The sequence below is a fragment of the Pholis gunnellus genome (assembly GCF_910591455.1).
Source record: "Pholis gunnellus genome assembly, chromosome: 17".
Lineage (NCBI taxonomy): Eukaryota > Metazoa > Chordata > Actinopteri > Perciformes > Pholidae > Pholis > Pholis gunnellus.
The window spans coordinates 14331417-14348513 of NC_136544.1; the positions used below are offsets into that span (position 1 = coordinate 14331417).

The 17097-nt window shown below is 44.0% G+C and overlaps 1 protein-coding gene across 2 annotated transcripts in view; it reads left to right on the forward strand.

Moving 5' to 3' along the window:
- The first annotated feature begins 11478 nt into the window (after nt 1-11478).
- LOC306709356 (trinucleotide repeat-containing gene 6C protein-like) overlaps nt 11479-17097 on the forward strand; it is a 37758-nt gene continuing 32139 nt past the window's right edge. For both annotated transcript variants that reach the window (XM_079177444.1, XM_079177445.1), the window contains exon 1: nt 11479-11585. The gene's annotated coding sequence lies outside the window, so the exon portion shown is untranslated. The remainder of the gene's footprint in view (nt 11586-17097) is intronic.

Below are 17097 nucleotides of genomic sequence, written 5' to 3' on the forward strand. Positions count from 1 at the left end.
CGACTCACCTGCAGGTGGCAGTGTATTTCACTGTGTGTGTGTTTAAACGCGTGTGTGCGTGTGTACATGTGACACTCTTGCAGTGTAAATGCAGACTGCGATTGGGCAGTTACGCATTCATGCACTATGTGTGTGTGTGTGCGCATGTGCGTGAGTGATGATAGCATATGTCTGACCATTTATGCAGCACACTGACCGCGTCATGTTGAATGTCCCGGGAGGGAAGCGCGCATGACAACCACCGATGGGCTGTCCAGTTGACTGATTTGTGTCGGGAGACACACACACACACACACACACACACATAAACTAGGCCTATACACACCATCACCTCACGCGCCACGCTGCTGGCGCACACACGCACCCACACAGCTGAATGTGCCCATGCGCACATACACACATTTCGCTTGTGGGTCACAGTTCCCCAGAGAGGTGCCCGGGTTTGGTTTTATTGCCTGTATTGATCGCGGCTCGGGCCGGGCAGAGGGATCAATATGTGGATTATAGGGGGGGGGGGGGGGGGGGGGGAGTTAACTCCACGGCGCTGTCCTAGAAACCTCTCAGTTCTGTAACACCTCTCACATTCACACTCAGCACCTGATCACCGCCGCGTAACAGAGAGAAAGGCGGGACAGTGATGCACTAGAGACATCCATACATTTAAATGGACAGGTGGACACACGAGGCTCTCCACTCCCTGCCTCGACGCCCACCCAGATACCCCACACTCTCTGCCTATATCTACATAACTACAGTAATTGACATTTTCCATCTGGCACGTGTATCTTCCTCCCGTTATTTCTATGGCAACCATTAGTGGGGGCCTTTAGCTGAGTGAGTTAGTTGCGCCCCTTGGGCCAAGGCGTCTAGCCGGCTGCCTGCTACTAAAAGCTCTCAGGAGAGCACAGGGGATTTTCTCACTGCCCTTTAATAAGGTACAGTAAATAGTCAGACACTCTACCTAATTCTGTTTAGGCTTGTAATTATGAGCCAGGAAGCTACCAGGATACCCCTACCTTACTGTGGTTCATTTCATTCATTTATTTTCATTTACATTTAAGTAAAAGTGCAAATCTATGAATATCTCTAAGCCTTTTTCAAAGACGTACTCGGGCTCAGTAATCAATTTGCTCCTATCTCTGGATCCTCCAGGTAATAATAACTTTTCTATAACCGGATAAAGCAGTCAGGATGACACATTGAGTGGATTTAAAATGTTCTTTCTGAGCCAGATTTGCTTTTGTGTGTATATCAGTCTTTTCTTCTCTATCCTCTCACATTTTGCTCATTCCTCCCCCATATTCTCCCTCATACCTGATCCTCATTACTGTCTCTCTCACATTGCATCTGTCTCCTCATTCGCTCTCTTTAATTCCCGTCTCTTTTCATCTCTCCGTCACTGTCTCACCCTCTCTTTCTCACCTTCATTGAAAAAAAAAAAAAAAAAAAAAGGGTGAACACAGGGTGTGAGTTTAGAAGGTCTGTCCCACCAGCTCCGGTTGTAGTGCAGCAATTAGCAGTTTGAGAGCTTGCCAAGATAGCAGCGGAACTAATACGCACATATACAAAACACACAGACACACACACACACACACACACACACGGTGCCCTCAGACTCCAGACATTAAAGGCATTTGTATGTGAGAGAGGGGAGGACAGGAGAGGAAGAGGTGAGGTCTTGGTGAGTGGATGCATTAACAGGAAAACACTCTGGGTTCTTGAGATGGAACAATATGTTTTTGGGTTTCAGAGGGTGGGGATAATGGACGACTAAACAGCACTCGTCCCCTTTTCTCATATAGACCAGGCTTGTCATGTTGTGGTCCTTTGTGGTGTAATGGCTGTCAGAGTGGATTCCACTTTTCTGTCATTCTCACAGCAGGATACAATATGCCAAGAAACCTCTCTCTCTCTCTGTCTTTCTTTGTGTGTGTGTGTGTGTGTGTGTGTGTGTGTGTGTGTGTGTGTGTGTGTGTGTGTGTGTGTGTGTGTGTGTGTGTGTGTGTGTGTGTGTGTGTGTGTGTGTGTGTGTGGGATGAGTGACAAAAAAAAACCAAGCTGATGAGCTGTTAAACCAGCGTGAACATTAGCGTTATAAGGCACTAAACACATAAAGGCCTATGGCAGAAATAATTGCAAATATAGATGTTTGTTTACTGTGTATTATGCACAGAGGCAGGCATCACAACAGCTCACATGATGGGCATTTCTGTATTGAACACACAGACAAACAAGCACTAGCATGCACACCACAGCCTGCACCGCCAGACACACATCTCCTCGCCTGTTCCTTGTAAGTCTGGTACTTTCCAGCACTCATCTGACCTTACTGACGAACATGGCGGGTGGCCGTATGCTGTGTGCAAAACAACCAGGATGCAGAAGTCTATCTCAACCTCATTTGACAGATAAACAAATAAAAACAGCGCTTTAATATAAAAGCTTATATGATAAACAACATTGTATCACTTTCTAACGTGCCGGTGCGTTCATAATCAAATGCAGCATGTTTTGGTGAATATTTGTGTTTTCCTGCATAGCCACCGGTCAGCCTAATATCTTAAGAGGCCAAAAAAGAGATATTCGACCTGCTGGGCTGCTGCCAGAGCAGTTCGTAAAAGGCTCTTTTAATTTTGCCGATTTGGAGCATTTTGTACTTTCCTTAATGGATCTTTAGTGGTTTTTAACGGTGTCCCATCATGACCCGCGATTGTTTAGCTTTTCCCTGCAACAAAACACTGCAGCAGCTGATTTCACTGATTAATTTCCCCCGAGGGGAAATGAGCTGGCGTAGCTGTAATGTAATAGCGCGAGCCAAACAGGCAATTTTTTTTTTGTACAGTTTTGTTAGGTCAGTAAGTAAGGGTAAGAGAGGTAAGGTGGAGAAAAGAATGGAGAGGACGTGAGGAGAGAGAGAGAGATGAGCAGAGGGCGCTTCACACAGGGGAAATGGAAAATCCTTGCAGAGCCGATGAAAGAATAGAGACGTTAACACGCTTTCTAACTCTCCCGCTGCTGATAATATCACAGACTCAAGGAGAGATTTGCTCTTCAAAAGGAATCAAGACCCCTCCCTTTGACCATATGTGGCTGTGTTATCTTCTGTCACCGCATGTGTTGTTTCCATCCCGCTGCCGCACCACACGGGGTGGTCTCAGGGGACGATAAGTGTATTACTGGCTGTGTGATTTAGAGGCCCACTGACCAGAGTTAGAGATATCCTCAGGCTGCACTTCAGCTTGCAGCAGATGCTTCTGTACACACAAGCTGTTGCATGCCAGAAATGATGTCTGTGGTCTCTTGGTGGTTCAATATTGTCATGTTTACAGTTACTGCTATTTTGGAAAATGATTATGTCAATCACGGGAGACAAGTGAATGATGAAAAGATAATCGTTTATTATAACAGATGACGTGTGATGGTAAAGTCTTGACAGAAAGACTTTGTCTCGTCGACTCTCAGGGTATAGATCTGTAATCAAGGGGCGTCTGCACTGAGCAGCAACATAAATCCCACCGTGGAGTCCAGACACATGGTGGTGTCGGCTGGTGATGCTGTTGAGACTGGTGGGCTGAGGAGGCTGATGGAATGATGAAGCTGATGGATCAGACTAGTGATGGGGAGGTAGATAGGCGCATTTAACAGCAGCATTTTTAAATAAGACAATCTAATAAGAAAGGTGTGTCGCTGTGCTGTTTGGATGGATGTAAGCAGGTGATGAGAACAGTTGATATCCTGATTGACAACACAGTGACAGCAAGGGAACTACGAGTGAGCATGTGTGAGAGGAGGGAATAGCTGGATGAATGCTAAATAAACTTTAGCCCTAAGCATGCAAAAGTATAGTCTTAGTGGCGGAGCTTTTGCTCGAGCTTCGTTTGTTTTATTTAAATAGTTATTCAGAAATCATTTTGCTCTCACCTTTCATTTAATTTATTACCCATTCGTTAGATTCCCAAAGCATTGTTTTGTTCAATCGTATTATTCATTATTTCCAAGCGCCCTTTTTAAATACTTTTCTCTTCCAGCCCAGTGATTCCCAACCAAGCGGTACTTCTGCAGTTGCCAGGAGGTATATGGAAGGTTTATAGACTAGCTCATGAAATAAAACATGTATAGAAATGATAAGCTAAAAGCAATTAACAGTTAAAGAGAGTTAGATAGCTTAGAGTAACGGATACAACTTAAAGTGCTGCCACTCCGAGTGAAAGCTGTACGAAAGCAAACTTGACCACAACTGACCTAAACATTAGCTCAGTTGTGTGAATTAACAAACATCTGGGGGGTGCTGTGGGGCTATATCATATAAAGAAAGGTTTGAAAGTACACTGTTTGACAACTTTCTGCGTCTACGTGTTCCAGTGTGTCCCTGAAGCTGTCACTCTTGATCTTGATAAGTCGTCATAGCCTCAACAAACAGCTATGCGTGAATACTCTACGCAAGCATGTAGACACATCATTTCACTAAAAGAAATGTGTTGTGACTCGAGGTATTATTATTAAACACATACAATAATGTCAGTCTTATCTACGTTATGAATATATTGTCCATATCAGCAAATCAGACCTTATTAAATAGTGAAATGTCTTACCCAGCCTCCCCGTAACATGCTTTATATCTATTTCATCTATTTCATCCGTCGCAGACTGAACTGTCTTGCATCTTAACCCATTTCATTTCTAGCCTCTCCATTACGACCCTCTTCTCTCTCTTCCCTCTCCGTGCTCGTCTCACTGTCTTTCTTTCTTTCTGTCTGTCTCTCTCTCTCTCTCTCTCTCTCTCTCTCTCTCTCTCTCTCTCTCTCTCTCTCTCTCTCTCTCTCTCTCTGGGGAGACGGCCGAGGGCATTATGTGCTGCTATGAATGATTCATCGCCCTCTGTGGTGTGTATGTGCCTGGACTAGAAAACAAGAAGGGGAAGAGAGGGTGCGGTAGATGGCTGCAGGAAGGGGAGATGAGGTGACAGGAGACAGAACATAGCCAGAGGTGGAGGACAGCAGTGGGGACCATGAACGAGACATTATGAGGTTTGGGGTAAAACAACATAAATACAATTTTTAGAGTAATCTTCCTGTGTCTGTGCACCAGCGTGCATGCAATGACCATCACGTCATCTCATTAACATTGTGTTTATGTTGGTCATTACCTTCAGGACAGTCTTTGACAGAGGATTCCTGAAATGAATGTTCTCATTACGACTTAAGGGTGCACAGTCCTCGTGGTGCTAATTGTAATTCATCATCCTTGTAAAATCACATCTTACTGTCCCATTAATCTAAATACATCCCAGGCTTGTTTACTTCTTTGTTTCACCTACTTTATTCCTCCTGCCTTTCATACAGTTTTTTTACCAATAATGGACATAATTCCTTCCCATACACTCTTAACCTCTCATAAATCCATAACCCGGCCAGCAGAAGACTCTCAGCGCTCTCCTCGAGATGGTGAGACCCTTGACACAACGTTATCTTTCCTTATCTAATTTCCCACGACCTGGAGTAGATTATCCGCCGGATGATTAAGACCTGCTGAATAATTAAGTGGACAATAACGCTAATTCATGAATAATATATCTGTTTATGATGGCGAGGCATAGACAGTGGTTCGGCTGCGGCGCTGACAGGAAGATTGATGCCGTGGCCCAGATAAGATCTCTCCAGTGAGGGGATGCTGTTGACTGCGACTCTGCCCATATTCATTAGGCCACTGTCATTGGCTTCTGAGCGTAATGACATACTTATGTATAATTTACAGGCACATCCCGAGGCAGAGGTGGCGTACGTGATGGAACGGAACAAATGGGCCTTTTTGGCGTGATGCATATGCAGTTTAGCTTTACAGTCCTACAGTATGTTCCCATAGGTTGAGTCTGATCGATTACTCACTTATTATTTTAATCTTTTTTCTCTCTGAAGTGTAGCTGAGTGTGTGTAGTGAATGATTATTGGAATAAGTTACCTTTAAATAGCAGTTCTCTGTCATCATTTTGCTGATTTAAAAATGTATGTATGTATTTAAATGTATGTATTCAGTAATGCCATCACTTGTTCTTTTTCTATTTGGAGATTGATCGTTTGTCTTTTTCTTATTTTTCATTTTTCTTTTACTTTTTGTCCCCCTTTTTTCATATCTATTTATTTTTCTCCTGTAAGTATTTAATTTGTTTGGTTATTTGCTGTATGTTTTGTCACTGTTGAGTCATACAACATTGAGTCTCGTGTTGTTCCGTTTCTCATTCGGGAGTGTTTGTGTGGGACCTCCTTGTAAACGAGACGATACATCTCAGAGAGTTCATCCCGATATATATAATACGTTTCCAACAGGCAGTACGTGCAGTATGTTTTCATAGGCACATGTATGCCAGCACTTAAGTGTAGTCTGTCACATAGGCAGATGGTGGACTTGACAGTAATGTAAGCAGGGTGCTGTGTACTGTATGTGTCATGATGCTGCAGGTGTAATAAAGGCTTTAAACATTGTGTGCAGACGTGTGTGGGAGGCGTTGCATCAGACACTTGTGCATGTGTATACAAACTGCGTACTAAAGCGTCAACATCAATGAAACAGCCCACCGCACCCTGATCTAGTCCAGCCCAGCACTGCGGAGCCTGCAGCACCCCAGCCAGTTTGATTACATTTGCGATTAGAGCTGTGGCTAAGCGATGGTGAATTATGCCCGAGCAGTTACCTTGCTGTAGCTGCCGGGGAAATGAAGCAGCGTAGGCTGCATTTGTCCCACTGCTGCTGACCTTGGAGGTCACTCACAGGAAGGAGACATTCATCACTCTGACACTTGGATGCTGTGGGGAGAAGAGGATGGTGTGTGTGTGTGTGTGTGTGTGTGTGTGTGGAGACTATTACAGTATTATTCCACACAACACTTCTGTGCTACCAATGGTATTAAATCTGTAGCTATGCAGTGTATACGTCAATATTCCCTTACTGTATTGATCTACTCATCTTACATAGATGCTGTATTCTGTGTGATGCTGTTGTTAACTGAAATGATCTTAAGATACGATGGTTTTACAAACACCTGCGCATTCTTTGTGTCTGGTGAAAGTCCTGTCTTCCCTCTCTGTGTGCGGTCTCGCTCCTGCTTTCTGTGCATATAATCGTGGGTGGCAGACAAATATCGACCAGGGCCATTGTTGGCCCAAGTGTCTATTTGCTCACAAGAAAAGACTCATTATGTTACAGATTGATATCTTTGCCCCCAAGGACTTTAATCTAATCTCAAATGAAAGTAGAAACAATCATAGCTGCTGGTGGGGTGACACTTTTAGCGCTGTAGCACGCTCACACAAGCAGAGTGACCTTGGCAGGTGCGGTCTTTGCTGACTTTTTTGAAGGATGACAAACTGACAAGTTTTCATAGCCGACTGTCTCTTCCTCCCTATGTCTCCTCTCTGTGGGAGGGATGTGCTTCGTATTGGTGTGCGTCTGTCTGTGTTTGTGCTTTGAAGATGTAATGTTGGTCATCAGAGAAAAGGGAGGGAAAACAGATCTTGAAGCCATGACACAGAGAAACAGAGAATTAGAAAGGGATGGAACATAAAAATAAAGCATTGAGAAGGCAAATTAATATTTGCCAAAGCTTAATTGTTCTATTGAATCATTTGAGTCAAAGGCACACCATAAATCTGATTAGCACTGAGCCACGCTCTGCAAATGCAACACGGTCTGTGTGGAGGGCTAATGCCCACCCACACAGCTCACGTCTGATTAGAGAGCACCACCACTTATTTCTCTTTCTATTACCGAACAATCTATGAACTGAAGTATGATGATTTATTACTCAAACTTAATTGCACAGTTGTTTCTTTTTCAGGGCTCAAACATCAGCGTGAAAATGACGCTGAAAGAGAGAAATTTGTGGTGTTTGTCCGAACAGGGTTTGGTGGAACTACTGCTCATGTTTGTTTTTGTTGATGATTTATTATGAATGAAATACATTAATAGTTTTCTGGCTTTTTTCTGTGAAATTGATATATTTTGAATACTTGTAATGTCTGGCCATTCAACATAGAGGATTATCACTTTCCGTATATTCTCCATTTGCCAATATCTACCATTTCTCCACTTATTCTGAAAAATAAACCTATTAGATCACTCTAGCACTTACACACTATGGGCAGCAACTGCTGTGCCAATGTATGGGTAGAAGTAATTCATTAGATTATTAGTATGAATAAGGCAAACCTGGTTCCCAACACATGTGAGATGAACAAATTAGGATGCCAAATGAAGTATAAATACTGGCTTTTAGCTCTGAAACACTGCAAAGATGCTGCAAAGTCTGAGAAAGTGGTCCAGCATCGCATCAGACTTCATGGACTCCCTCCAGTTTGCAGAAGAGCGACACTGATGGAAGCAATGTGATAATTGACTCACTCTAATGTCCAGGCTCTAGGCAACCATACTGTCACCCGCTGTCTCGCTACACTTGAAACATAAGATTTAGCTTGGAGTCGTGGAGGCTCGGGTGGTTTTCAGGTGACTGCTCTACTGAAGGAATAATACAGGCAAAAGAGGAAGAAGAGGAGGCGGAGGATATGTAGGCCTAGGCTATGTTGTAATGTTCTCTTCATCCATTACAAGTAAAAGCATCGAACATTTCAACTACAGTAAATGAAGAATTTTTGCTAAATTCACTTAAAGTATCAGAGGGAACAGTATTCATAATTTAGAAAAATGGTCCCTGTGAATGTTATACTGATATTATTATTATTGGATTATTTTAACTGGTGGATTCATGTTTAAGTTGCAGCTGTTTTTTTATGTCAAATTGTAATCTGCAAAGTAACTAGTAATTATAAATTGAGTGTACAATAGCATGAAATGAAAATATTTAAGTACAGTACAAATACCTCACTGTTAAAATTAGCATTGATATTTCATACTTAAGCATGAAACAATGACTAAAATAGTTATTTATCCATTACCTTAAGTTACTGTTACACATGAACCTATTAAGACAGCACACGTGTCATAAGTTGTGTTTCCAACACCTTTAACTCCATCGATACCAATGCCTCTGTGCTCCCGGGAGATCTCCCAGACCTGACTCCTCCTCGGTATTAAATGACACTGTGATTAACCCCCCCCCTCTACTAGACACTAGACAGGTCAGCTGGCAAGGGTCATAATTGAATTTCTCAGATTCACATCGACTGGCTGCGTTCACAGATCAATGCTGTTAACAGCCGGAGTGGAGACTGCCAGGTCAGATTTTATTCTCTTTAACAACTTACCACTGTCACTTACACACAAACGCACACAAGGGACTGGTGCTACATCCATGCACGCGTCAGAAGTACAGCCTCACCTCGCCTGTATAAAAAGCACCAATGACCCACAATGAAATAGGAAATAAAGCGTCTATATACATGTCAGGTGTAAACAAATCAAATAGTGCAAAGAAATCTATACTGAATGATTGAATATGCATGCACTGGATGATTATGTACAGTATGTTCATGTAAAGATGTCTAAATACAGTGTGTAGAATTCATATTGACAGTGACATATTATATGTGCGTATTAGAAAACTAATAAAATTATAATCTATAACGGCAGCGGTGGATATGTTGGTGTTAAGAGACTGGAGTGTCACAGATGTAAAACAGGTGTTTGTGGGATATTGATCCTTCCTGGCATCAGTTGTATTGAATTGGACAATACGCCATTAAGCCAAAAGAAATGCATTTACAGGTTATTGTAAACAAGTGCAAGTTGAGTGAACTACAATTTTATATAAACTAACATGCCGTCTACTACACCTGCACTGTAGCTGCTTTCTTTCTCAGATTTAATATCACAGGTTGACCCGTTACTGTAGACACAACATCAATGTAATGTATAGTTGAATCACACAACAAGCTCAATTTACAGACAGGCAACATATTCATTACAGCTGAGTCTCTACAGCAGCATTAGTTCCCAAAACAACCTGGACCACGTCACAAAATAACAATCTGATGCATTTTAGCTAAAAAAAAAAAAATGCAGGTACACGATATCGTTGAATAGATGATTCAATAGATGATTCAACCGGACAGAAGATGGTATCACCCAGAATGTGGTCACTGTGGAAACATCACACACACGCACACGCACACACACACACAAAACACTCAAAGTTCAAAATTGATTCAGGTAATCTATCTACTGCCGTGACACACTGAAGATTCATCACCACGGTGTGTGATTAGTGCCTCCCCCTCCTCTCCTCTCCACACACTTCTCCCCTTGCACTCCATCATCTTGTAGACTGAATAATTGTGTTTTGCCACCGTCAGAGTAATGCATATCCCTCCGATTATCCAGATGTGGGTGGCACCATAATCCATATGCCCTCGACACAAGTACAGATGGTTGTGTAATTGCGAGCACACGGTGGAGATCACCCTGCTTTGTAATCAGATTCATAGTCATTTCTTGTGGGTGTTCACCATTCGATGTTTTTCAGAATCATTTCCCCATCAGATGCCACTGGCGTCTCATTTAGAGTGGACTTCCGTGTCTGCTGATGAGGATATTTACTCAGCTCCAGATCTGGCTCAGTGAGTGGTGACATATTGGCCCGGGACACACTCCAATCCTATTTGTCTTCCCTCAGTTCGATGCTGGAGATAAAGTTTACGCTGAGCCATGCGTGGAAGGAATTTCTCTCTCTGAAGAGACCCACATATTGATTTAAGGAAGTGACTTGTTTCACCACCTGTGTATTGAAAATAAGTAGTCAGCTCCTTCACAAAATGACACAAAGGTGAAACATGTCAAGCGGCCCCAAGGAGACATTGTTTTTGTGAGGAGTCACAAGAGATAAACGTTCGTTACCATGAACACATTACGGTGTTTTATGTAAGCAGTAATTATAGAGCTCTGTCACATAATTGTTGTGGAGTCAAAAGGTCAATATTCCCCTCTGAAATGTAGTGAAGTACAAGTAGAAGACATACTAAGTGCCTCAGAATTGTACTTGAGTAAATGCACATTATTACTTTCCACCACTGCTTTGGTACCACCCTGGCACATATATGTCATATATATATACAGAAATAAAAGTGAAACCACCTCAGCAGCACAGTGTGGACTAAATAGTAGTAACTGTGCCCTCTATTGGTGTAAAAACGTAGCACGGCTGCACAAGCTGCAGAATGAAACGCTGCTGTATTTATCCCCGTAGGACAACAGACGTTTCACACGCAGTCGGTGGACTGATATACTTGCTAACTTTCTTCTTTAGCTGTATATACACGTATGTATCGTAAGGAAGGGGGGGGGGGGGGGGTTCGGGGTGCACCGAGGCCACACAGCCGCGAGCTGGAGTCGAGAGAAACAGGAGTGATGGAGGGGCTGCAGTTGTCGTGGAAACGCCGTGAGTGGGTGGAGCGCTGGGGAAGTGGGACCAGTTTGTTTTGTTATTGAAGGTCACGTGGCGCGGTGGAGCTCCCCCCCCCCCCCCCCTCTCCCGTCGTTACCACCGATTCAACCGTCTCGAAGCTGCTGCTCTCCGGTCAGTTACTACAAAATGGCTGCAGAGGCTCCGCCGCCAACGAAAACCTCCTGAACGCTTCATGGTAGGATTTATTCACCCCTCGCTTTTTAAAAAAAAAATTTTTTATGCACGACAGATTTGCACCTTGATCGCTTCTCTCGCTTTCGGAAATGTGCGTGATTTTGAAGTTAAAATATGGCAGCTGGAGAGGGAATGAAAATATGTTCAGCTCAGCCCACTTTGACATCAATGTTTTCTTTAGCTGCGGAGTGCTCTTTGGCGCAGTTTGTCGGGTCCTCGTGCATCGGTTACTGACCTCAGCACGGATTTCGTAGCTTTAACCCGGACTAGTTGCACACTGGCCTGCAGTTACTCGCGATTCAAGGGCACCCCGTGTTGTTGCTCGGTCGAGTTGCCGTATTTGTAGTCGCTCGGGCAGACAGACATCGGTTTTGCCGTTGCGCTGGTGTGTAGGAGTGGAGTTGACATGGAAATCGTTGCAGCTCATTCTCACACAACATGCTCTGCAGAGCGAGCTGGATCTGACATGCAATCAGCTGACAGGCAGCAGACGCATCAGCGAGCTGGGTTTTACTTACTGCACACATGTCCACGTATGGCTCGCCTTTCCTGTCGTATTTACCAAACAATATGTGTTTCCCATGCATCCTTTTTATTCCCACTTATTGAACAACAACAAAGGTTGCATCGGCTGCTTTTTACATGCAGAACATAGAAATGCTGAGACTGGAGAGCTGTTTTTAGCTGTGCCTTTCCATTGCCTTGACATAACCTTGAGAGCTGTTGCAGGACTGCTTCATATTTTGAAGACTGTGTGCGCGTATTGGAAATCAAAACATGCCAGTCCACTGTTTTAAGCATTGGCGAGTCACGTCGCACCTTTTTGATGATGTGTTGCATCTAGAGATCGCTTCCTGTATTCCCTTCACCATAGAGACCAACACATCACTGCCCGCCTCCTGCTGCAGCTCCTGCAGTGGCACACACACTCACTCCTAAAGGAGAAAGCCAGTGTGTACAGAGACCGGGAATGCCAGCAGCACCCTGATGCATGTAGAGGTGCAGGCTGACGTAAGCTTTGAGGCCCCGCTGGTTTTACTAATGTGTTGAGAGTCCTTAATGTGGGTCTGCGCCTGGCGAGGGATGAAGAGATGGTGGCGGTTAAAAGGGGTGTTGGGGGGGGGGTCTTTTTTCTTTCCCTGCCGGGTCAGGGGCCCCCAGTCAGCACCCAAGCCCCTGAAAGAGGCAGTGTGTATTCACAGAGAGGCGCCAAAGGGGGGCTTGATAACAAAAACAGGCCACTAAATACGGTGATTACTATGAGGCTTAAGGTCACAGCCTCACTTTCGGCTCAAAACTCGATGGCTTTTTTTTTTTTTTTTTTTTTTTGGGGGGCCGAGGGGCGTTTTGCCAGGTTGTGTCATTTGGTTTTGGCGAGTTGTTTTGGTGTCAGTGATCGGATGCTCAGCTGGAGGCCTCAGTGGAAATGATGAGCTTGCATTCTGCGTAAAGCAGTTTATTGCTGTCAAAGAAAAGTTTGACTTTATAGAGAAGTTTGTTTAAAATGCTGGACAGGTAGTTGCTATATTTTTGTACGGATTACTTCTGTAAGGCTGTTAGCAGTGCACCCGTATCAGTTTTAATTCTAATTCTCTGTAATGGGGAGTCAGACTTTTGGATTTATGCTACTTTAAAGTATTTTCCTAATCGTCCTTTACGGAAATAAATACCTGCAACACCGCAGCTCAGCATTTATGTGAGATCTCCATTCATTCAGGCTATTACTCCACACAGATTCTTGATCTCTTTTCAGTTCATGAAGTCAAATGCGGAAACTGTGAGGAAGCTGAGTGATTTGGAGTTCAAACAGACATTTGTTAGGGACGTCCTTTGATCTCCTGGACCAATAAATTGTGAACCCGGGCTTGTGGGAGAGTTCCCATTACTTCTGGAGCAGACAACTGACATTGGGCCTGGAGGCGGTCCTTTTGGAGTGTGTCCATACAAGTTATTTTAGGGGCCCGTTCAGAGTGCCAGGATAGCAGCACAAGTTTCTCTTTTCCTTGTCGTTAGCTCAGGTCAGAAAGCATTAACATGACCCCACTGAGAATAGCTTCAAGTACTTTAGAGAGCGCAATCCTCTTTGCAGAGCACAAGGACTTTGTTAGTGCGTACCAAGCAGTGTTTTTTTTTTTTAAACCTTCACATGATTTCAAAGATATAGCTGACTAATTTGGCCTTTTTGCTTTTTCTTTTGTTTTCGCGGTGCGTTTGTGGTTGTATGCATTTGAAAGCTTGTCTTGCCCCTAAAGTGCGAGAGCAGAGCGAGCTGCACACATTGTGCCATAGCTGTGGCGGCTGCTGCTGCTGCTGCTGCTGCGGTTGCTAGCGAGCGTCCTCCCGAGGGCTCTTGTTTGGCTCGCAGCGAAGGCATTCCTGGCTCTGTGCCCAGCGACTGCCGTCTAGCACCCCTTCCCCCATCTCTCACACATGCACACAGAGCAGCCCCAGCAATCGCATCCCTCTCATCTTCATCGCTTCTGATGTGGGCCCCAACTCGGGCATTTACACGTCCACGAGTCCACCTTGCACACGTCGACTCTCCCTCCTCTCTTGCTTCATTTTCTACAAAATTTAACACTTGCTCATATTAGGCTGTCCTTGGGATCTCCCCAGTCAGACTGTGTGTGTGTGTGTGTCTTTTTTTTTTTTCCTTTGTCAGCAGAGTGAGTGTCTGTCTGGTTTTCAGAGGGACACCGAGCTCTAATCCTGTTGTTCTGACAGGAGGGTGTAATTCCACAACAGAGCTGAGCTCATTGACCTACCTCCTTCACATCCACACGAGCTGAGCTTCCCCGCTACAAATGGCTGCTCCCGACGTAGCTCGGCACACTGCCACAAGTAGACCTGAAATGAAAACGGCAGTCATTTTATTGACTTAAAAAAAACAAACTTTATGCTATCAATATTATGCTTTTATCTACATTTAATTGAAGGGTTCCTTGGAATTGGTTTTTATTTTGAAAATCATAATTAACGTAGAAGGGGAGTCTTTATCTTTTCAAAAATAATGGTTTAATTAAAATGACGTCTCGTGCCTATTCACATAGAAGTGCCCTTATATTTCCAGAGATGCTGCAGCATCCAAAAGGGCAGGAGGGTACCATTACTGCGTCTCACCATCAGCCAGCACATCTGTCCGATCCAGGCAGATGTTTGGAAATGACGTGGCAGCTCTCATTGAGAGAGACGCGCTCTCTGTCCTGCTCTGGGGACCCGGTGTTTCTTAAACTGAGATCATTTTGACGCTTCGCTCGGCCCTCACGCTCCTCATCCGGGTCGGAGGCCGACAGCAGCTCACATTAACCGGAGCATCTCTCTTATCCTCTGATCCTACATGACACAAGCCCCACTGATGCCTTTGAAAGGAGCAGCACCCGCTATATTTAGCACGGCAGCTGCACCAGCAGGTTCCATATCCAGCCTCTTGAGGGTAAAAATAAGTGTTTATGATGATGCCGATAAGGTGAATGGACGGAGGCGGTTTGTTTTTTTTTGTGCCGAAAGCATTCTGCCAACAACTCGATGTAACGCTCGCAATCTGAACTACAGCGCAGTGATAAAGAGGCTCTATTTATCACGCGGCCTCTTCTTGAACCATCAGGCCTGGACTGCTGCAGCTTTGGCTGAATTCATTTTTCAGCTCCTGTAAACATTGAAGGCATGTGTGCGCCGAGCCGGCCCGGAGGCCCAGCGTGCGAGGGAGGGATGGTCTGAGAATACCGCTGATTTGTTTCAGTTGATGCTGGCTGATGACATTTTATCTATTTTTTTTAAAAGACATTCAAGTGAAGACATTAAAAGCCGGGCCAAATCTACAGTTCAAACTGAAATGACTAGTCACGGGTTGTTGTTGGTATGTTTGTTGGATTGATTGTTGTTGTTTTTTGCATATTTGGATCTGTTGGCACTGATAGATGACTTTGTTCTTGAGCTGAACTCCATCGGTGTACAGTTAATTCAGAACAGCCATGGTTGGTGCTGTTTCACGCCAACGAAATTAAATATAAAGTACGTCTATCGCAAATATATTAAAACATGTGTTGCCATAGCTGGGTCATTTAGAGATTCCAGTATTCTATTTATTTATGCATTTCTTTCCGCATGTGATGTGCACGTCACTGATTGGCCGTTTGAAATGATGCTTGATGCTTTAGACTAACGGTGTTACTGAACATCCTCAGACAGCAGAATGCACTGGTTTCCCTTTAGCAAATGTAATAATAGCAGTTCTCCAGATAGATTCCTGACTGTGTAACAGTTTCCCCACGTGTGACTGCAGTGTTAAAGATGAAATTAAAAAGATAAAAGAAACATTGTGGGGTCTGATCTTTGCGGTGAACGGGAGGCTCCTTCGTTCTTCTTTGTCGCCCGTTCGCTCGCCTCTCGGTCTGAGAGCGGAGGTGAACTGATGCCTCTGGGAGATGGTGGCAGCAGCTGCTGTTCTCAAAGCATTGCTGCACACTTTGCAAGATCAGATTGTAAAAACTAAAGCTCACTGTCCACAGTATAGGAATACCGCACATTACTGTACACTTTCTGTCCTGTTGGAAAGAATGCACATCACACAAGTGTGCATCAAGAGGAGAAGATTACTCACAGGGTCTAATAACTCATATTTAAGGAGGAAAGTGCACGGACACGTTACTTTCAAATTTAAACCAATAACAGCTCTTTGTATTCTATCCTCTGAGCTCAACCTTTTGTATCATTCATAGTAGCATTTAGAGGCATTTAGGTTGCATCCTACTTGACTTCTTTAAACACTAGAGGGGTTTCTGCTTTCTTACTTTCCTATTTTCTTCATTAAAGTGAAGAAAATGTTTTTTGCCATCCTAACATATTGGAATGACAGCACATAACTCTGATTTCAGTAAAAAAAAAGCATAACCTAGCTAAATGTAAGCATAGTTCAATCCTCTTACCGCTGTGGTTGGTGGTTTCTAACGTTTCTCTTTCTTGGTTGAACTTCTTACGTTTGCCTTTGAGGTCGAGAAAGAACATTCAGGACGGGGAAAAGCGTAATGGTTTATTTTTTTTTATTTCTGGGGGATATTCAAAGTCCTCTCTTGAACCCTCGCTCTCATGACATGCTCCAAGGCCTGACCCAATAATTGCTCAATTATAAGCTCAGATTTGTGCTCGATAGTGTCTGATGCTTGTCCGAGTTCATCTTTCTTCGTATTTCCAATTCCATTATTGAACCTCCACAATCAAACTGATTTCAGCTCGTTGGGTAAAGACGCTGTCTGCCTGTCTGCCTGCCTGTCTGTCTGCCTGTCTCTCCGTCTGTCTGTCTGTCTGTTTGTCTGTCTGCACCCGACTGCTCACCGGGGCCTCTGGGAGCGCTTGTTGCCAGGCAATGGCACACACCGCTGTCGCCTGCAGCAGCATAGGCATGGCAGCAGAAAAGGCTGATGGTTTTAATTTCACATGTAAGGCTTGTTCCACTTCCCTCAGTCCTTAAAAAAAAAACCCGGCTTCCAGCTTGTATTTATTTGTTTTTCTGTGTG